Below are 21,427 nucleotides of genomic sequence, written 5' to 3'. Positions count from 1 at the left end.
GCGACCTGTCTGCCTGCAGCTTTGGAGGAGGCCGCGGACGCAGACAGTCCGAGGCATACAGGTGGTACCCTCCCTGACGGTGACCCCGCCCCTCCGTCTATGGCGTCCTCGGCGCACTGTCAGCAACTCGGGGTGTGAGTGCGGAGGAGGTTGCAGGTGTCCCCCGCGGGGGAGAGGGCCCCATGGCCAAAACGGGCTTGCGGTCCCTGCACCTTCCCGGGGCTCTTGGACTCTGTACCCCCGTGGTTGCAGAGCTCCCCTACCCGCTTGGGCTGAGGGTCCCCGAACCCCAGCCCCCCACGCTCGCCAGCGCCCCCTGGCGGCGGCTCTGTGAAGTGCACCTGTGCTCAGGCAGAGTCCGGCGGGCGGGGTCAGGCTCCGGCCGGGGGCGGGGCCTGAGTCCCATCAGCGCTGCCTGGCCAGGTGAGGCCTCTTCCCCTTTGAGTGCTGCCAGGTGGCCCGGGCCTTTCCCCCCCGACCTGTCTGCCTGCAGCTTTGGAGGGGGCCGCGGACGAAGACAGTCGGAGGCTTGCAGGGGTCGCCCTCCCTGACGGTGACCCCGCCCCTCCGTCTAGGGCGTCCTCCGGCGCCCGGCCTGCCCCTGTGGTGTGAGTGCGAGAGGAGGCTGCAGGTGTGCCCCGGGGCAAGGTTTACCGTTCCCCAAGGGGGAAGTGGGCCTCCTTCCCCCATGGGGGAAGTGCGGGCCCTTTCCCCATGGTGTAGGGGTCACCCTGCCCCCTTGGTGCTGAGGGACCCCGCCCCCATTTACCGGCGATCCCCGCCCCCGGCGGCTCTGTGAAGTGCACCTGTGCTCAGGCAGAGTCCGGTGGGCGGGGTCAGTCTCCGGCCGGGGGCGGAGCCTGGGGCTCAGCAGCGCAGCTGAGGCAGGGGAGGACTCTTCCCCTTTGAGTGGTGCTGGGTTGCTGAGGGCTTTCCCCGCCGGCATGTCTGCCTGCCGTTTTGGAGGACGCCGCGGGCGCCGGCTGTCTGTGGCTTGCAGGGGTTGCCCTCCCTGACGGTGAACCCGCCCCTTCGTCTAGGGCGTCTTGGGGCACACGTCCTGCCCCTGGGTTTGTGAGTCCGAGAGGAGGGTGCAGGTGTGCCCCGGGAGGAAGGTTTACTTTTCCCACAAGGGGGAAGAGGGTCCCGTTTCCCCCTGGGGTAGAGGTTCGCCTACCCCCGTGGGGGCTAAGGGTCCCCGAAACCCCTCGCCCGCGCCCCCTAGCGGCGGCGCTGGGAACTGCACCTGTGCTCAGGCAGAGTCCGGCGGGCGGGGTCAGGCTCCTGCCGGGGGCGGGGCCTGAGTCCCATCAGCGCTGCCTGGCCAGGTGAGGCCTCTTCCCCTTTGAGTGCTGCCAGGTGGCCCGGGCCTTTCCCCCCCGACCTGTCTGCCTGCAGCTTTGGAGGGGGCCGCGGACGCAGACAGTCGGAGGCTTGCAGGGGTCGCCCTCCCTGACGGTGACCCCGCCCCTCCGTCTAGGGCGTCCTCCGGCGCCCGGCCTGCCCCTGTTGGTGTGAGTGCGAGAGGAGGCTGCAGGTGTGCCCCGGGGCAAGGTTTACCGTTCCCCAAGGGGGAAGTGGGCCTCCTTCCCCCATGGGGGAAGTGCGGGCCCTTTCCCCATGGTGTAGGGGTCACCCTGCCCCCTTGGTGCTGAGGGACCCCGCCCCCATTTACCGGCGATCCCCGCCCCCGGCGGCTCTGTGAAGTGCACCTGTGCTCAGGCAGAGTCCGGTGGGCGGGGTCAGTCTCCGGCCGGGGGCGGAGCCTGGGGCTCAGCAGCGCAGCTGAGGCAGGGGAGGACTCTTCCCCTTTGAGTGGTGCTGGGTTGCTGAGGGCTTTCCCCGCCGGCATGTCTGCCTGCCGTTTTGGAGGACGCCGCGGGCGCCGGCTGTCTGTGGCTTGCAGGGGTTGCCCTCCCTGACGGTGAACCCGCCCCTTCCTCTAGGGCGTCTTGGGGCACACGTCCTGCCCCGGGGTTTGTGAGTCCGAGAGGAGGGTGCAGGTGTGCCCCGGGAGGAAGGTTTACTTTTCCCACAAGGGCGAAGAGGGTCCCGTTTCCCCCTGGGGTAGAGGTTCCCCTACCCCCGTGGGGGCTAAGGGTCCCCGAAACCCCTCGCCCGCGCCCCCTAGCGGCGGCGCTGGGAACTGCACCTGTGCTCAGGCAGAGTCCGGCGGGCGGGGTCAGGCTCCGGCCGGGGGCGGGGCCTGAGGCTCATCAGCGCTGCCTGGACAGGTGAGGCCTCTTCCCCTTTGAGTGCTGCCGGGTGGCCCGGGCCTTTCCCCCGCGACCTGTCTGCCTGCAGCTTTGGAGGAGGCCGCGGACGCAGACAGTCCGAGGCATACAGGTGGTACCCTCCCTGACGGTGACCCCGCCCCTCCGTCTATGGCGTCCTCGGCGCACTGTCAGCAACTCGGGGTGTGAGTGCGGAGGAGGTTGCAGGTGTCCCCCGCGGGGGAGAGGGCCCCATGGCCAAAACGGGCTTGCGGTCCCTGCACCTTCCCGGGGCTCTTGGACTCTGTTCCCCCGTGGTTGCAGAGCTCCCCTACCCGCTTGGGCTGAGGGTCCCCGAACCCCAGCCCCCCACCCTCGCCAGCGCCCCCTGGCGGCGGCTCTGTGAAGTGCACCTGTGCTCAGGCAGAGTCCGGCGGGCGGGGTCAGGCTCCGGCCGGGGGCGGGGCCTGAGTCCCATCAGCGCTGCCTGGCCAGGTGAGGCCTCTTCCCCTTTGAGTGCTGCCAGGTGGCCCGGGCCTTTCCCCCCCGACATGTCTGCCTGCAGCTTTGGAGGGGGCCGCGGACGCAGACAGTCGGAGGCTTGCAGGGGTCGCCCTCCCTGACGGTGACCCCGCCCCTCCGTCTAGGGCGTCCTCCGGCGCCCGGCCTGCCCCTGTTGGTGTGAGTGCGAGAGGAGGCTGCAGGTGTGCCCCGGGGCAAGGTTTACCGTTCCCCAAGGGGGAAGTGGGCCTCCTTCCCCCATGGGGGAAGTGCGGGCCCTTTCCCCATGGTGTAGGGGTCACCCTGCCCCCTTGGTGCTGAGGGACCCCGCCCCCATTTACCGGCGATCCCCGCCCCCGGCGGCTCTGTGAAGTGCACCTGTGCTCAGGCAGAGTCCGGTGGGCGGGGTCAGTCTCCGGCCGGGGGCGGAGCCTGGGGCTCAGCAGCGCAGCTGAGGCAGGGGAGGACTCTTCCCCTTTGAGTGGTGCTGGGTTGCTGAGGGCTTTCCCCGCCGGCATGTCTGCCTGCCGTTTTGGAGGACGCCGCGGGCGCCGGCTGTCTGTGGCTTGCAGGGGTTGCCCTCCCTGACGGTGAACCCGCCCCTTCGTCTAGGGCGTCTTGGGGCACACGTCCTGCCCCTGGGTTTGTGAGTCCGAGAGGAGGGTGCAGGTGTGCCCCGGGAGGAAGGTTTACTTTTCCCACAAGGGGGAAGAGGGTCCCGTTTCCCCCTGGGGTAGAGGTTCGCCTACCCCCGTGGGGGCTAAGGGTCCCCGAAACCCCTCGCCCGCGCCCCCTAGCGGCGGCGCTGGGAACTGCACCTGTGCTCAGGCAGAGTCCGGCGGGCGGGGTCAGGCTCCTGCCGGGGGCGGGGCCTGAGTCCCATCAGCGCTGCCTGGCCAGGTGAGGCCTCTTCCCCTTTGAGTGCTGCCAGGTGGCCCGGGCCTTTCCCCCCCGACCTGTCTGCCTGCAGCTTTGGAGGGGGCCGCGGACGCAGACAGTCGGAGGCTTGCAGGGGTCGCCCTCCCTGACGGTGACCCCGCCCCTCCGTCTAGGGCGTCCTCCGGCGCCCGGCCTGCCCCTGTTGGTGTGAGTGCGAGAGGAGGCTGCAGGTGTGCCCCGGGGCAAGGTTTACCGTTCCCCAAGGGGGAAGTGGGCCTCCTTCCCCCATGGGGGAAGTGCGGGCCCTTTCCCCATGGTGTAGGGGTCACCCTGCCCCCTTGGTGCTGAGGGACCCCGCCCCCATTTACCGGCGATCCCCGCCCCCGGCGGCTCTGTGAAGTGCACCTGTGCTCAGGCAGAGTCCGGTGGGCGGGGTCAGTGTCCGGCTGGGGGCGGAGCCTGGGGCTCAGCAGCGCAGCTGAGGCAGGGGAGGACTCTTCCCCTTTGAGTGGTGCTGGGTTGCTGAGGGCTTTCCCCGCCGGCATGTCTGCCTGCCGTTTTGGAGGACGCCGCGGGCGCCGGCTGTCTGTGGCTTGCAGGGGTTGCCCTCCCTGACGGTGAACCCGCCCCTTCGTCTAGGGCGTCTTGGGGCACACGTCCTGCCCCGGGGTTTGTGAGTCCGAGAGGAGGGTGCAGGTGTGCCCCGGGAGGAAGGTTTACTTTTCCCACAAGGGCGAAGAGGGTCCCGTTTCCCCCTGGAGTAGAGGTTCCCCTACCCCCGTGGGGGCTAAGGGTCCCCGAAACCCCTCGCCCGCGCCCCCTAGCGGCGGCGCTGGGAACTGCACCTGTGCTCAGGCAGAGTCCGGCGGGCGGGGTCAGGCTCCGGCCGGGGGCGGGGCCTGAGGCTCATCAGCGCTGCCTGGACAGGTGAGGCCTCTTCCCCTTTGAGTGCTGCCGGGTGGCCCGGGCCTTTCCCCCGCGACCTGTCTGCCTGCAGCTTTGGAGGAGGCCGCGGACGCAGACAGTCCGAGGCATACAGGTGGTACCCTCCCTGACGGTGACCCCGCCCCTCCGTCTATGGCGTCCTCGGCGCACTGTCAGCAACTCGGGGTGTGAGTGCGGAGGAGGTTGCAGGTGTCCCCCGCGGGGGAGAGGGCCCCATGGCCAAAACGGGCTTGCGGTCCCTGCACCTTCCCGGGGCTCTTGGACTCTGTTCCCCCGTGGTTGCAGAGCTCCCCTACCCGCTTGGGCTGAGGGTCCCCGAACCCCAGCCCCCCACCCTCGCTAGCGCCCCCTGGCGGCGGCTCTGTGAAGTGCACCTGTGCTCAGGCAGAGTCCGGCGGGCGGGGTCAGGCTCCGGCCGGGGGCGGGGCCTGAGTCCCATCAGCGCTGCCTGGCCAGGTGAGGCCTCTTCCCCTTTGAGTGCTGCCAGGTGGCCCGGGCCTTTCCCCCCCGACCTGTCTGCCTGCAGCTTTGGAGGGGGCCGCGGACGCAGACAGTCGGAGGCTTGCAGGGGTCGCCCTCCCTGACAGTGACCCCGCCCCTCCGTCTAGGGCGTCCTCCGGCGCCCGGCCTGCCCCTGTTGGTGTGAGTGCGAGAGGAGGCTGCAGGTGTGCCCCGGGGCAAGGTTTACCGTTCCCCAAGGGGGAAGTGGGCCTCCTTCCCCCATGGGGGAAGTGCGGGCCCTTTCCCCATGGTGTAGGGGTCACCCTGCCCCCTTGGTGCTGAGGGACCCCGCCCCCATTTACCGGCGATCCCCGCCCCCGGCGGCTCTGTGAAGTGCACCTGTGCTCAGGCAGAGTCCGGTGGGCGGGGTCAGTCTCCGGCCGGGGGCGGAGCCTGGGGCTCAGCAGCGCAGCTGAGGCAGGGGAGGACTCTTCCCCTTTGAGTGGTGCTGGGTTGCTGAGGGCTTTCCCCGCCGGCATGTCTGCCTGCCGTTTTGGAGGACGCCGCGGGCGCCGGCTGTCTGTGGCTTGCAGGGGTTGCCCTCCCTGACGGTGAACCCGCCCCTTCGTCTAGGGCGTCTTGGGGCACACGTCCTGCCCCTGGGTTTGTGAGTCCGAGAGGAGGGTGCAGGTGTGCACCGGGAGGAAGGTTTACTTTTCCCACAAGGGGGAAGAGGGTCCCGTTTCCCCCTGGGGTAGAGGTTCCCCTACCCCCGTGGGGGCTAAGGGTCCCCGAAACCCCTCGCCCGCGCACCCTAGCGGCGGCGCTGGGAACTGCACCTGTGCTCAGGCAGAGTCCGGCGGGCGGGGTCAGGCTCCGGCCGGGGGCGGGGCCTGAGGCTCATCAGCGCTGCCTGGCCAGGTGAGGCCTCTTCCCCTTTGAGTGCTGCCGGGTGGCCCGGGCCTTTCCCCCGCGACCTGTCTGCCTGCAGCTTTGGAGGAGGCCGCGGACGCAGACAGTCCGAGGCATACAGGTGGTACCCTCCCTGACGGTGACCCCGCCCCTCCGTCTATGGCGTCCTCGGCGCACTGTCAGCAACTCGGGGTGTGAGTGCGGAGGAGGTTGCAGGTGTCCCCCGCGGGGGAGAGGGCCCCATGGCCAAAACGGGCTTGCGGTCCCTGCACCTTCCCGGGGCTCTTGGACTCTGTACCCCCGTGGTTGCAGAGCTCCCCTACCCGCTTGGGCTGAGGGTCCCCGAACCCCAGCCCCCCACCCTCGCCAGCGCCCCCTGGCGGCGGCTCTGTGAAGTGCACCTGTGCTCAGGCAGAGTCCGGCGGGCGGGGTCAGGCTCCGGCCGGGGGCGGGGCCTGAGTCCCATCAGCGCTGCCTGGCCAGGTGAGGCCTCTTCCCCTTTGAGTGCTGCCAGGTGGCCCGGGCCTTTCCCCCCCGACATGTCTGCCTGCAGCTTTGGAGGGGGCCGCGGACGCAGACAGTCGGAGGCTTGCAGGGGTCGCCCTCCCTGACGGTGACCCCGCCCCTCCGTCTAGGGCGTCCTCCGGCGCCCGGCCTGCCCCTGTTGGTGTGAGTGCGAGAGGAGGCTGCAGGTGTGCCCCGGGGCAAGGTTTACCGTTCCCCAAGGGGGAAGTGGGCCTCCTTCCCCCATGGGGGAAGTGCGGGCCCTTTCCCCATGGTGTAGGGGTCACCCTGCCCCCTTGGTGCTGAGGGACCCCGCCCCCATTTACCGGCGATCCCCGCCCCCGGCGGCTCTGTGAAGTGCACCTGTGCTCAGGCAGAGTCCGGTGGGCGGGGTCAGTCTCCGGCCGGGGGCGGAGCCTGGGGCTCAGCAGCGCAGCTGAGGCAGGGGAGGACTCTTCCCCTTTGAGTGGTGCTGGGTTGCTGAGGGCTTTCCCCGCCGGCATGTCTGCCTGCCGTTTTGGAGGACGTCGCGGGCGCCGGCGGTCTGTGGCTTGCAGGGGTTGCCCTCCCTGACGGTGAACCCGCCCCTTCGTCTAGGGCGTCTTGGGGCACACGTCCTGCCCCGGGGTTTGTGAGTCCGAGAGGAGGGTGCAGGTGTGCCCCGGGAGGAAGGTTTACTTTTCCCACAAGGGCGAAGAGGGTCCCGTTTCCCCCTGGGGTAGAGGTTCCCCTACCCCCGTGGGGGCTAAGGGTCCCCGAAACCCCTCGCCCGCGCCCCCTAGCGGCGGCGCTGGGAACTGCACCTGTGCTCAGGCAGAGTCCGGCGGGCGGGGTCAGGCTCCGGCCGGGGGCGGGGCCTGAGGCTCATCAGCGCTGCCTGGACAGGTGAGGCCTCTTCCCCTTTGAGTGCTGCCGGGTGGCCCGGGCCTTTCCCCCGCGACCTGTCTGCCTGCAGCTTTGGAGGAGGCCGCGGACGCAGACAGTCCGAGGCATACAGGTGGTACCCTCCCTGACGGTGACCCCGCCCCTCCGTCTATGGCGTCCTCGGCGCACTGTCAGCAACTCGGGGTGTGAGTGCGGAGGAGGTTGCAGGTGTCCCCCGCGGGGGAGAGGGCCCCATGGCCAAAACGGGCTTGCGGTCCCTGCACCTTCCCGGGGCTCTTGGACTCTGTACCCCCGTGGTTGCAGAGCTCCCCTACCCGCTTGGGCTGAGGGTCCCCGAACCCCAGCCCCCCACCCTCGCCAGCGAACCCTGGCGGCGGCTCTGTGAAGTGCACCTGTGCTCAGGCAGAGTCCGGCGGGCGGGGTCAGGCTCCGGCCGGGGGCGGGGCCTGAGTCCCATCAGCGCTGCCTGGCCAGGTGAGGCCTCTTCCCCTTTGAGTGCTGCCAGGTGGCCCGGGCCTTTCCCCCCCGACCTGTCTGCCTGCAGCTTTGGAGGGGGCCGCGGACGCAGACAGTCGGAGGCTTGCAGGGGTCGCCCTCCCTGACGGTGACCCCGCCCCTCCGTCTAGGGCGTCCTCCGGCGCCCGGCCTGCCCCTGTTGGTGTGAGTGCGAGAGGAGGCTGCAGGTGTGCCCCGGGGCAAGGTTTACCGTTCCCCAAGGGGGAAGTGGGCCTCCTTCCCCCATGGGGGAAGTGCGGGCCCTTTCCCCATGGTGTAGGGGTCACCCTGCCCCCTTGGTGCTGAGGGACCCCGCCCCCATTTACCGGCGATCCCCGCCCCCGGCGGCTCTGTGAAGTGCACCTGTGCTCAGGCAGAGTCCGGTGGGCGGGGTCAGTCTCCGGCCGGGGGCGGAGCCTGGGGCTCAGCAGCGCAGCTGAGGCAGGGGAGGACTCTTCCCCTTTGAGTGGTGCTGGGTTGCTGAGGGCTTTCCCCGCCGGCATGTCTGCCTGCCGTTTTGGAGGACGCCGCGGGCGCCGGCTGTCTGTGGCTTGCAGGGGTTGCCCTCCCTGACGGTGAACCCGCCCCTTCGTCTAGGGCGTCTTGGGGCACACGTCCTGCCCCTGGGTTTGTGAGTCCGAGAGGAGGGTGCAGGTGTGCCCCGGGAGGAAGGTTTACTTTTCCCACAAGGGGGAAGAGGGTCCCGTTTCCCCCTGGGGTAGAGGTTCGCCTACCCCCGTGGGGGCTAAGGGTCCCCGAAACCCCTCGCCCGCGCCCCCTAGCGGCGGCGCTGGGAACTGCACCTGTGCTCAGGCAGAGTCCGGCGGGCGGGGTCAGGCTCCTGCCGGGGGCGGGGCCTGAGTCCCATCAGCGCTGCCTGGCCAGGTGAGGCCTCTTCCCCTTTGAGTGCTGCCAGGTGGCCCGGGCCTTTCCCCCCCGACCTGTCTGCCTGCAGCTTTGGAGGGGGCCGCGGACGCAGACAGTCGGAGGCTTGCAGGGGTCGCCCTCCCTGACGGTGACCCCGCCCCTCCGTCTAGGGCGTCCTCCGGCGCCCGGCCTGCCCCTGTTGGTGTGAGTGCGAGAGGAGGCTGCAGGTGTGCCCCGGGGCAAGGTTTACCGTTCCCCAAGGGGGAAGTGGGCCTCCTTCCCCCATGGGGGAAGTGCGGGCCCTTTCCCCATGGTGTAGGGGTCACCCTGCCCCCTTGGTGCTGAGGGACCCCGCCCCCATTTACCGGCGATCCCCGCCCCCGGCGGCTCTGTGAAGTGCACCTGTGCTCAGGCAGAGTCCGGTGGGCGGGGTCAGTCTCCGGCCGGGGGCGGAGCCTGGGGCTCAGCAGCGCAGCTGAGGCAGGGGAGGACTCTTCCCCTTTGAGTGGTGCTGGGTTGCTGAGGGCTTTCCCCGCCGGCATGTCTGCCTGCCGTTTTGGAGGACGCCGCGGGCGCCGGCTGTCTGTGGCTTGCAGGGGTTGCCCTCCCTGACGGTGAACCCGCCCCTTCCTCTAGGGCGTCTTGGGGCACACGTCCTGCCCCGGGGTTTGTGAGTCCGAGAGGAGGGTGCAGGTGTGCCCCGGGAGGAAGGTTTACTTTTCCCACAAGGGCGAAGAGGGTCCCGTTTCCCCCTGGGGTAGAGGTTCCCCTACCCCCGTGGGGGCTAAGGGTCCCCGAAACCCCTCGCCCGCGCCCCCTAGCGGCGGCGCTGGGAACTGCACCTGTGCTCAGGCAGAGTCCGGCGGGCGGGGTCAGGCTCCGGCCGGGGGCGGGGCCTGAGGCTCATCAGCGCTGCCTGGCCAGGTGAGGCCTCTTCCCCTTTGAGTGCTGCCGGGTGGCCCGGGCCTTTCCCCCGCGACCTGTCTGCCTGCAGCTTTGGAGGAGGCCGCGGACGCAGACAGTCCGAGGCATACAGGTGGTACCCTCCCTGACGGTGACCCCGCCCCTCCGTCTATGGCGTCCTCGGCGCACTGTCAGCAACTCGGGGTGTGAGTGCGGAGGAGGTTGCAGGTGTCCCCCGCGGGGGAGAGGGCCCCATGGCCAAAACGGGCTTGCGGTCCCTGCACCTTCCCGGGGCTCTTGGACTCTGTTCCCCCGTGGTTGCAGAGCTCCCCTACCCGCTTGGGCTGAGGGTCCCCGAACCCCAGCCCCCCACCCTCGCCAGCGCCCCCTGGCGGCGGCTCTGTGAAGTGCACCTGTGCTCAGGCAGAGTCCGGCGGGCGGGGTCAGGCTCCGGCCGGGGGCGGGGCCTGAGTCCCATCAGCGCTGCCTGGCCAGGTGAGGCCTCTTCCCCTTTGAGTGCTGCCAGGTGGCCCGGGCCTTTCCCCCCCGACATGTCTGCCTGCAGCTTTGGAGGGGGCCGCGGACGCAGACAGTCGGAGGCTTGCAGGGGTCGCCCTCCCTGACGGTGACCCCGCCCCTCCGTCTAGGGCGTCCTCCGGCGCCCGGCCTGCCCCTGTTGGTGTGAGTGCGAGAGGAGGCTGCAGGTGTGCCCCGGGGCAAGGTTTACCGTTCCCCAAGGGGGAAGTGGGCCTCCTTCCCCCATGGGGGAAGTGCGGGCCCTTTCCCCATGGTGTAGGGGTCACCCTGCCCCCTTGGTGCTGAGGGACCCCGCCCCCATTTACCGGCGATCCCCGCCCCCGGCGGCTCTGTGAAGTGCACCTGTGCTCAGGCAGAGTCCGGTGGGCGGGGTCAGTCTCCGGCCGGGGGCGGAGCCTGGGGCTCAGCAGCGCAGCTGAGGCAGGGGAGGACTCTTCCCCTTTGAGTGGTGCTGGGTTGCTGAGGGCTTTCCCCGCCGGCATGTCTGCCTGCCGTTTTGGAGGACGCCGCGGGCGCCGGCTGTCTGTGGCTTGCAGGGGTTGCCCTCCCTGACGGTGAACCCGCCCCTTCGTCTAGGGCGTCTTGGGGCACACGTCCTGCCCCTGGGTTTGTGAGTCCGAGAGGAGGGTGCAGGTGTGCCCCGGGAGGAAGGTTTACTTTTCCCACAAGGGGGAAGAGGGTCCCGTTTCCCCCTGGGGTAGAGGTTCGCCTACCCCCGTGGGGGCTAAGGGTCCCCGAAACCCCTCGCCCGCGCCCCCTAGCGGCGGCGCTGGGAACTGCACCTGTGCTCAGGCAGAGTCCGGCGGGCGGGGTCAGGCTCCTGCCGGGGGCGGGGCCTGAGTCCCATCAGCGCTGCCTGGCCAGGTGAGGCCTCTTCCCCTTTGAGTGCTGCCAGGTGGCCCGGGCCTTTCCCCCCCGACCTGTCTGCCTGCAGCTTTGGAGGGGGCCGCGGACGCAGACAGTCGGAGGCTTGCAGGGGTCGCCCTCCCTGACGGTGACCCCGCCCCTCCGTCTAGGGCGTCCTCCGGCGCCCGGCCTGCCCCTGTTGGTGTGAGTGCGAGAGGAGGCTGCAGGTGTGCCCCGGGGCAAGGTTTACCGTTCCCCAAGGGGGAAGTGGGCCTCCTTCCCCCATGGGGGAAGTGCGGGCCCTTTCCCCATGGTGTAGGGGTCACCCTGCCCCCTTGGTGCTGAGGGACCCCGCCCCCATTTACCGGCGATCCCCGCCCCCGGCGGCTCTGTGAAGTGCACCTGTGCTCAGGCAGAGTCCGGTGGGCGGGGTCAGTCTCCGGCCGGGGGCGGAGCCTGGGGCTCAGCAGCGCAGCTGAGGCAGGGGAGGACTCTTCCCCTTTGAGTGGTGCTGGGTTGCTGAGGGCTTTCCCCGCCGGCATGTCTGCCTGCCGTTTTGGAGGACGCCGCGGGCGCCGGCTGTCTGTGGCTTGCAGGGGTTGCCCTCCCTGACGGTGAACCCGCCCCTTCGTCTAGGGCGTCTTGGGGCACACGTCCTGCCCCGGGGTTTGTGAGTCCGAGAGGAGGGTGCAGGTGTGCCCCGGGAGGAAGGTTTACTTTTCCCACAAGGGCGAAGAGGGTCCCGTTTCCCCCTGGGGTAGAGGTTCCCCTACCCCCGTGGGGGCTAAGGGTCCCCGAAACCCCTCGCCCGCGCCCCCTAGCGGCGGCGCTGGGAACTGCACCTGTGCTCAGGCAGAGTCCGGCGGGCGGGGTCAGGCTCCGGCCGGGGGCGGGGCCTGAGGCTCATCAGCGCTGCCTGGCCAGGTGAGGCCTCTTCCCCTTTGAGTGCTGCCGGGTGGCCCGGGCCTTTCCCCCGCGACCTGTCTGCCTGCAGCTTTGGAGGAGGCCGCGGACGCAGACAGTCCGAGGCATACAGGTGGTACCCTCCCTGACGGTGACCCCGCCCCTCCGTCTATGGCGTCCTCGGCGCACTGTCAGCAACTCGGGGTGTGAGTGCGGAGGAGGTTGCAGGTGTCCCCCGCGGGGGAGAGGGCCCCATGGCCAAAACGGGCTTGCGGTCCCTGCACCTTCCCGGGGCTCTTGGACTCTGTTCCCCCGTGGTTGCAGAGCTCCCCTACCCGCTTGGGCTGAGGGTCCCCGAACCCCAGCCCCCCACCCTCGCCAGCGCCCCCTGGCGGCGGCTCTGTGAAGTGCACCTGTGCTCAGGCAGAGTCCGGCGGGCGGGGTCAGGCTCCGGCCGGGGGCGGGGCCTGAGTCCCATCAGCGCTGCCTGGCCAGGTGAGGCCTCTTCCCCTTTGAGTGCTGCCAGGTGGCCCGGGCCTTTCCCCCCCGACCTGTCTGCCTGCAGCTTTGGAGGGGGCCGCGGACGCAGACAGTCGGAGGCTTGCAGGGGTCGCCCTCCCTGACGGTGACCCCGCCCCTCCGTCTAGGGCGTCCTCCGGCGCCCGGCCTGCCCCTGTTGGTGTGAGTGCGAGAGGAGGCTGCAGGTGTGCCCCGGGGCAAGGTTTACCGTTCCCCAAGGGGGAAGTGGGCCTCCTTCCCCCATGGGGGAAGTGCGGGCCCTTTCCCCATGGTGTAGGGGTCACCCTGCCCCCTTGGTGCTGAGGGACCCCGCCCCCATTTACCGGCGATCCCCGCCCCCGGCGGCTCTGTGAAGTGCACCTGTGCTCAGGCAGAGTCCGGTGGGCGGGGTCAGTCTCCGGCCGGGGGCGGAGCCTGGGGCTCAGCAGCGCAGCTGAGGCAGGGGAGGACTCTTCCCCTTTGAGTGGTGCTGGGTTGCTGAGGGCTTTCCCCGCCGGCATGTCTGCCTGCCGTTTTGGAGGACGCCGCGGGCGCCGGCTGTCTGTGGCTTGCAGGGGTTGCCCTCCCTGACGGTGAACCCGCCCCTTCGTCTAGGGCGTCTTGGGGCACACGTCCTGCCCCGGGGTTTGTGAGTCCGAGAGGAGGGTGCAGGTGTGCCCCGGGAGGAAGGTTTACTTTTCCCACAAGGGCGAAGAGGGTCCCGTTTCCCCCTGGGGTAGAGGTTCCCCTACCCCCGTGGGAGCTAAGGGTCCCCGAAACCCCTCGCCCGCGCCCCCTAGCGGCGGCGCTGGGAACTGCACCTGTGCTCAGGCAGAGTCCGGCGGGCGGGGTCAGGCTCCGGCCGGGGGCGGGGCCTGAGGCTCATCAGCGCTGCCTGGCCAGGTGAGGCCTCTTCCCCTTTGAGTGCTGCCGGGTGGCCCGGGCCTTTCCCCCGCGACCTGTCTGCCTGCAGCTTTGGAGGAGGCCGCGGACGCAGACAGTCCGAGGCATACAGGTGGTACCCTCCCTGACGGTGACCCCGCCCCTCCGTCTATGGCGTCCTCGGCGCACTGTCAGCAACTCGGGGTGTGAGTGCGGAGGAGGTTGCAGGTGTCCCCCGCGGGGGAGAGGGCCCCATGGCCAAAACGGGCTTGCGGTCCCTGCACCTTCCCGGGGCTCTTGGACTCTGTACCCCCGTGGTTGCAGAGCTCCCCTACCCGCTTGGGCTGAGGGTCCCCGAACCCCAGCCCCCCACCCTCGCCAGCGCCCCCTGGCGGCGGCTCTGTGAAGTGCACCTGTGCTCAGGCAGAGTCCGGCGGGCGGGGTCAGGCTCCGGCCGGGGGCGGGGCCTGAGTCCCATCAGCGCTGCCTGGCCAGGTGAGGCCTCTTCCCCTTTGAGTGCTGCCAGGTGGCCCGGGCCTTTCCCCCCCGACCTGTCTGCCTGCAGCTTTGGAGGGGGCCGCGGACGCAGACAGTCGGAGGCTTGCAGGGGTCGCCCTCCCTGACGGTGACCCCGCCCCTCCGTCTAGGGCGTCCTCCGGCGCCCGGCCTGCCCCTGTTGGTGTGAGTGCGAGAGGAGGCTGCAGGTGTGCCCCGGGGCAAGTTTTACCGTTCCCCAAGGGGGAAGTGGGCCTCCTTCCCCCATGGGGGAAGTGCGGGCCCTTTCCCCATGGTGTAGGGGTCACCCTGCCCCCTTGGTGCTGAGGGACCCCGCCCCCATTTACCGGCGATCCCCGCCCCCGGCGGCTCTGTGAAGTGCACCTGTGCTCAGGCAGAGTCCGGTGGGCGGGGTCAGTCTCCGGCCGGGGGCGGAGCCTGGGGCTCAGCAGCGCAGCTGAGGCAGGGGAGGACTCTTCCCCTTTGAGTGGTGCTGGGTTGCTGAGGGCTTTCCCCGCCGGCATGTCTGCCTGCCGTTTTGGAGGACGCCGCGGGCGCCGGCTGTCTGTGGCTTGCAGGGGTTGCCCTCCCTGACGGTGAACCCGCCCCTTCGTCTAGGGCGTCTTGGGGCACACGTCCTGCCCCTGGGTTTGTGAGTCCGAGAGGAGGGTGCAGGTGTGCACCGGGAGGAAGGTTTACTTTTCCCACAAGGGGGAAGAGGGTCCCGTTTCCCCCTGGGGTAGAGGTTCCCCTACCCCCGTGGGGGCTAAGGGTCCCCGAAACCCCTCGCCCGCGCACCCTAGCGGCGGCGCTGGGAACTGCACCTGTGCTCAGGCAGAGTCCGGCGGGCGGGGTCAGGCTCCGGCCGGGGGCGGGGCCTGAGGCTCATCAGCGCTGCCTGGCCAGGTGAGGCCTCTTCCCCTTTGAGTGCTGCCGGGTGGCCCGGGCCTTTCCCCCGCGACCTGTCTGCCTGCAGCTTTGGAGGAGGCCGCGGACGCAGACAGTCCGAGGCATACAGGTGGTACCCTCCCTGACGGTGACCCCGCCCCTCCGTCTATGGCGTCCTCGGCGCACTGTCAGCAACTCGGGGTGTGAGTGCGGAGGAGGTTGCAGGTGTCCCCCGCGGGGGAGTGGGCCCCATGGCCAAAACGGGCTTGCGGTCCCTGCACCTTCCCGGGGCTCTTGGACTCTGTACCCCCGTGGTTGCAGAGCTCCCCTACCCGCTTGGGCTGAGGGTCCCCGAACCCCAGCCCCCCACCCTCGCCAGCGCCCCCTGGCGGCGGCTCTGTGAAGTGCACCTGTGCTCAGGCAGAGTCCGGCGGGCGGGGTCAGGCTCCGGCCGGGGGCGGGGCCTGAGTCCCATCAGCGCTGCCTGGCCAGGTGAGGCCTCTTCCCCTTTGAGTGCTGCCAGGTGGCCCGGGCCTTTCCCCCCCGATCTGTCTGCCTGCAGCTTTGGAGGGGGCCGCGGACGCAGACAGTCGGAGGCTTGCAGGGGTCGCCCTCCCTGACGGTGACCCCGCCCCTCCGTCTAGGGCGTCCTCCGGCGCCCGGCCTGCCCCTGTTGGTGTGAGTGCGAGAGGAGGCTGCAGGTGTGCCCCGGGGCAAGGTTTACCGTTCCCCAAGGGGGAAGTGGGCCTCCTTCCCCCATGGGGGAAGTGCGGGCCCTTTCCCCATGGTGTAGGGGTCACCCTGCCCCCTTGGTGCTGAGGGACCCCGCCCCCATTTACCGGCGATCCCCGCCCCCGGCGGCTCTGTGAAGTGCACCTGTGCTCAGGCAGAGTCCGGTGGGCGGGGTCAGTCTCCGGCCGGGGGCGGAGCCTGGGGCTCAGCAGCGCAGCTGAGGCAGGGGAGGACTCTTCCCCTTTGAGTGGTGCTGGGTTGCTGAGGGCTTTCCCCGCCGGCATGTCTGCCTGCCGTTTTGGAGGACGTCGCGGGCGCCGGCGGTCTGTGGCTTGCAGGGGTTGCCCTCCCTGACGGTGAACCCGCCCCTTCGTCTAGGGCGTCTTGGGGCACACGTCCTGCCCCGGGGTTTGTGAGTCCGAGAGGAGGGTGCAGGTGTGCCCCGGGAGGAAGGTTTACTTTTCCCACAAGGGCGAAGAGGGTCCCGTTTCCCCCTGGGGTAGAGGTTCCCCTACCCCCGTGGGGGCTAAGGGTCCCCGAAACCCCTCGCCCGCGCCCCCTAGCGGCGGCGCTGGGAACTGCACCTGTGCTCAGGCAGAGTCCGGCGGGCGGGGTCAGGCTCCGGCCGGGGGCGGGGCCTGAGGCTCATCAGCGCTGCCTGGACAGGTGAGGCCTCTTCCCCTTTGAGTGCTGCCGGGTGGCCCGGGCCTTTCCCCCGCGACCTGTCTGCCTGCAGCTTTGGAGGAGGCCGCGGACGCAGACAGTCCGAGGCATACAGGTGGTACCCTCCCTGACGGTGACCCCGCCCCTCCGTCTATGGCGTCCTCGGCGCACTGTCAGCAACTCGGGGTGTGAGTGCGGAGGAGGTTGCAGGTGTCCCCCGCGGGGGAGAGGGCCCCATGGCCAAAACGGGCTTGCGGTCCCTGCACCTTCCCGGGGCTCTTGGACTCTGTACCCCCGTGGTTGCAGAGCTCCCCTACCCGCTTGGGCTGAGGGTCCCCGAACCCCAGCCCCCCACCCTCGCCAGCGAACCCTGGCGGCGGCTCTGTGAAGTGCACCTGTGCTCAGGCAGAGTCCGGCGGGCGGGGTCAGGCTCCGGCCGGGGGCGGGGCCTGAGTCCCATCAGCGCTGCCTGGCCAGGTGAGGCCTCTTCCCCTTTGAGTGCTGCCAGGTGGCCCGGGCCTTTCCCCCCCGACCTGTCTGCCTGCAGCTTTGGAGGGGGCCGCGGACGCAGACAGTCGGAGGCTTGCAGGGGTCGCCCTCCCTGACGGTGACCCCGCCCCTCCGTCTAGGGCGTCCTCCGGCGCCCGGCCTGCCCCTGTTGGTGTGAGTGCGAGAGGAGGCTGCAGGTGTGCCCCGGGGCAAGGTTTACCGTTCCCCAAGGGGGAAGTGGGCCTCCTTCCCCCATGGGGGAAGTGCGGGCCCTTTCCCCATGGTGTAGGGGTCACCCTGCCCCCTTGGTGCTGAGGGACCCCGCCCCCATTTACCGGCGATCCCCGCCCCCGGCGGCTCTGTGAAGTGCACCTGTGCTCAGGCAGAGTCCGGTGGGCGGGGTCAGTCTCCGGCCGGGGGCGGAGCCTGGGGCTCAGCAGCGCAGCTGAGGCAGGGGAGGACTCTTCCCCTTTGAGTGGTGCTGGGTTGCTGAGGGCTTTCCCCGCCGGCATGTCTGCCTGCCGTTTTGGAGGACGCCGCGGGCGCCGGCTGTCTGTGGCTTGCAGGGGTTGCCCTCCCTGACGGTGAACCCGCCCCTTCGTCTAGGGCGTCTTGGGGCACACGTCCTGCCCCTGGGTTTGTGAGTCCGAGAGGAGGGTGCAAGTGTGCCCCGGGAGGAAGGTTTACTTTTCCCACAAGGGCGAAGAGGGTCCCGTTTCCCCCTGGGGTAGAGGTTCCCCTAACCCCGTGGGGGCTAAGGGTCCCCGAAACCCCTCGCCCGCGCCCCCTAGCGGCGGCGCTGGGAACTGCACCTGTGCTCAGGCAGAGTCCGGCGGGCGGGGTCAGGCTCCGGCCGGGGGCGGGGCCTGAGGCTCATCAGCGCTGCCTGGACAGGTGAGGCCTCTTCCCCTTTGAGTGCTGCCGGGTGGCCCGGGCCTTTCCCCCGCGACCTGTCTGCCTGCAGCTTTGGAGGAGGCCGCGGACGCAGACAGTCCGAGGCATACAGGTGGTACCCTCCCTGACGGTGACCCCGCCCCTCCGTCTATGGCGTCCTCGGCGCACTGTCAGCAACTCGGGGTGTGAGTGCGGAGGAGGTTGCAGGTGTCCCCCGCGGGGGAGAGGGCCCCATGGCCAAAACGGGCTTGCGGTCCCTGCACCTTCCCGGGGCTCTTGGACTCTGTACCCCCGTGGTTGCAGAGCTCCCCTACCCGCTTGGGCTGAGGGTCCCCGAACCCCAGCCCCCCACCCTCGCCAGCGCCCCCTGGCGGCGGCTCTGTGAAGTGCACCTGTGCTCAGGCAGAGTCCGGCGGGCGGGGTCAGGCTCCGGCCGGGGGCGGGGCCTGAGTCCCATCAGCGCTGCCTGGCCAGGTGAGGCCTCTTCCCCTTTGAGTGCTGCCAGGTGGCCCGGGCCTTTCCCCCCCGACCTGTCTGCCTGCAGCTTTGGAGGGGGCCGCGGACGCAGACAGTCGGAGGCTTGCAGGGGTCGCCCTCCCTGACGGTGACCCCGCCCCTCCGTCTAGGGCGTCCTCCGGCGCCCGGCCTGCCCCTGTTGGTGTGAGTGCGAGAGGAGGCTGCAGGTGTGCCCCGGGGCAAGGTTTACCGTTCCCCAAGGGGGAAGTGGGCCTCCTTCCCCCATGGGGGAAGTGCGGGCCCTTTCCCCATGGTGTAGGGGTCACCCTGCCCCCTTGGTGCTGAGGGACCCCGCCCCCATTTACCGGCGATCCCCGCCCCCGGCGGCTCTGTGAAGTGCACCTGTGCTCAGGCAGAGTCCGGTGGGCGGGGTCAGTCTCCGGCCGGGGGCGGAGCCTGGGGCTCAGCAGCGCAGCTGAGGCAGGGGAGGACTCTTCCCCTTTGAGTGGTGCTGGGTTGCTGAGGGCTTTCCCCGCCGGCATGTCTGCCTGCCGTTTTGGAGGACGCCGCGGGCGCCGGCTGTCTGTGGCTTGCAGGGGTTGCCCTCCCTGACGGTGAACCCGCCCCTTCGTCTAGGGCGTCTTGGGGCACACGTCCTGCCCCGGGGTTTGTGAGTCCGAGAGGAGGGTGCAGGTGTGCCCCGGGAGGAAGGTTTACTTTTCCCACAAGGGCGAAGAGGGTCCCGTTTCCCCCTGGGGTAGAGGTTCCCCTACCCCCGTGGGGGCTAAGGGTCCCCGAAACCCCTCGCCCGCGCCCCCTAGCGGCGGCGCTGGGAACTGCACCTGTGCTCAGGCAGAGTCCGGCGGGCGGGGTCAGGCTCCGGCCGGGGCGGGGCCTGAGGCTCATCAGCGCTGCCTGGCCAGGTGAGGCCTCTTCCCCTTTGAGTGCTGCCGGGTGGCCCGGGCCTTTCCCCCGCGACCTGTCTGCCTGCAGCTTTGGAGGAGGCCGCGGACGCAGACAGTCCGAGGCATACAGGTGGTACCCTCCCTGACGGTGACCCCGCCCCTCCGTCTATGGCGTCCTCGGCGCACTGTCAGCAACTCGGGGTGTGAGTGCGGAGGAGGTTGCAGGTGTCCCCCGCGGGGGAGAGGGCCCCATGGCCAAAACGGGCTTGCGGTCCCTGCACCTTCCCGGGGCTCTTGGACTCTGTACCCCCGTGGTTGCAGAGCTCCCCTACCCGCTTGGGCTGAGGGTCCCCGAACCCCAGCCCCCCACCCTCGCCAGCGCCCCCTGGCGGCGGCTCTGTGAAGTGCACCTGTGCTCAGGCAGAGTCCGGCGGGCGGGGTCAGGCTCCGGCCGGGGGCGGGGCCTGAGTCCCATCAGCGCTGCCTGGCCAGGTGAGGCCTCTTCCCCTTTGAGTGCTGCCAGGTGGCCCGGGCCTTTCCCCCCCGACCTGTCTGCCTGCAGCTTTGGAGGGGGCCGCGGACGCAGACAGTCGGAGGCTTGCAGGGGTCGCCCTCCCTGACGGTGACCCCGCCCCTCCGTCTAGGGCGTCCTCCGGCGCCCGGCCTGCCCCTGTTGGTGTGAGTGCGAGAGGAGGCTGCAGGTGTGCCCCGGGGCAAGGTTTACCGTTCCCCAAGGGGGAAGTGGGCCTCCTTCCCCCATGGGGGAAGTGCGGGCCCTTTCCCCATGGTGTAGGGGTCACCCTGCCCCCTTGGTGCTGAGGGACCCCGCCCCCATTTACCGGCGATCCCCGCCCCCGGCGGCTCTGTGAAGTGCACCTGTGCTCAGGCAGAGTCCGGTGGGCGGGGTCAGTCTCCGGCCGGGGGCGGAGCCTGGGGCTCAGCAGCGCAGCTGAGGCAGGGGAGGACTCTTCCCCTTTGAGTGGTGCTGGGTTGCTGAGGGCTTTCCCCGCCGGCATGTCTGCCTGCCGTTTTGGAGGACGTCGCGGGCGCCGGCTGTCTGTGGCTTGCAGGGGTTGCCCTCCCTGACGGTGAACCCGCCCCTTCGTCTAGGGCGTCTTGGGGCACACGTCCTGCCCCGGGGTTTGTGAGTCCGAGAGGAGGGTGCAGGTGTGCCCCGGGAGGAAGGTTTACTTTTCCCACAAGGGCGAAGAGGGTCCCATTTCCCCCTGGGGTAGAGGTTCCCCTACCCCCGTGGGGGCTAAGGGTCCCCGAAACCCCTCGCCCGCGCCCCCTAGCGGCGGCGCTGGGAACTGCACCTGTGCTCAGGCAGAGTCCGGCGGGCGGGGTCAGGCTCCGGCAGGGGGCGGGGCCTGAGGCTCATCAGCGCTGCCTGGACAGGTGAGGCCTCTTCCCCTTTGAGTGCTGCCGGGTGGCCCGGGCCTTTCCCCCGCGACCTGTCTGCCTGCAGCTTTGGAGGAGGCCGCGGACGCAGACAGTCCGAGGCATACAGGTGGTACCCTCCCTGACGGTGACCCCGCCCCTCCGTCTATGGCGTCCTCGGCGCACTGTCAGCAACTCGGGGTGTGAGTGCGGAGGAGGTTGCAGGTGTCCCCCGCGGGGGAGAGGGCCCCATGGCCAAAACGGGCTTGCGGTCCCTGCACCTTCCCGGGGCTCTTGGACTCTGTACCCCCGTGGTTGCAGAGCTCCCCTACCCGCTTGGGCTGAGGGTCCCCGAACCCCAGCCCCCCACCCTCGCCAGCGCCCCCTGGCGGCGGCTCTGTGAAGTGCACCTGTGCTCAGGCAGAGTCCGGCGGGCGGGGTCAGGCTCCGGCCGGGGGCGGGGCCTGAGTCCCATCAGCGCTGCCTGGCCAGGTGAGGCCTCTTCCCCTTTGAGTGCTGCCAGGTGGCCCGGGCCTTTCCCCCCCGACCTGTCTGCCTGCAGCTTTGGAGGGGGCCGCGGACGCAGACAGTCGGAGGCTTGCAGGGGTCGCCCTCCCTGACGGTGACCCCGCCCCTCCGTCTAGGGCGTCCTCCGGCGCCCGGCCTGCCCCTGTTGGTGTGAGTGCGAGAGGAGGCTGCAGGTGTGCCCCGGGGCAAGGTTTACCGTTCCCCAAGGGGGAAGTGGGCCTCCTTCCCCCATGGGGGAAGTGCGGGCCCTTTCCCCATGGTGTAGGGATCACCCTGCCCCCTTGGTGCTGAGGGACCCCGCCCCCATTTACCGGCGATCCCCGCCCCCGGCGGCTCTGTGAAGTGCACCTGTGCTCAGGCAGAGTCCGGTGGGCGGGGTCAGTCTCCGGCCGGGGGCGGAGCCTGGGGCTCAGCAGCGCAGCTGAGGCAGGGGAGGACTCTTCCCCTTTGAGTGGTGCTGGGTTGCTGAGGGCTTTCCCCGCCGGCATGTCTGCCTGCCGTTTTGGAGGACGCCGCGGGCGCCGGCTGTCTGTGGCTTGCAGGGGTTGCCCTCCCTGACGGTGAACCCGCCCCTTCGTCTAGGGCGTCTTGGGGCACACGTCCTGCCCCGGGGTTTGTGAGTCCGAGAGGAGGGTGCAGGTGTGCCCCGGGAGGAAGGTTTACTTTTCCCACAAGGGGGAAGAGGGTCCCGTTTCCCCCTGGGGTAGAGGTTCCCCTACCCCCGTGGGGGCTAGGGGTCCCCGAAACCCCTCGCCCGCGCCCCCTAGCGGCGGCGCTGGGAACTGC

Source organism: Talpa europaea, assembly GCF_964194135.1.
Source record: "Talpa europaea genome assembly, chromosome: 7".
NCBI classification, from domain to species: domain Eukaryota; kingdom Metazoa; phylum Chordata; class Mammalia; order Eulipotyphla; family Talpidae; genus Talpa; species Talpa europaea.
The sequence above is the reverse complement of the archived record's forward strand: the minus strand, read 5'-3'. Positions refer to the sequence as shown.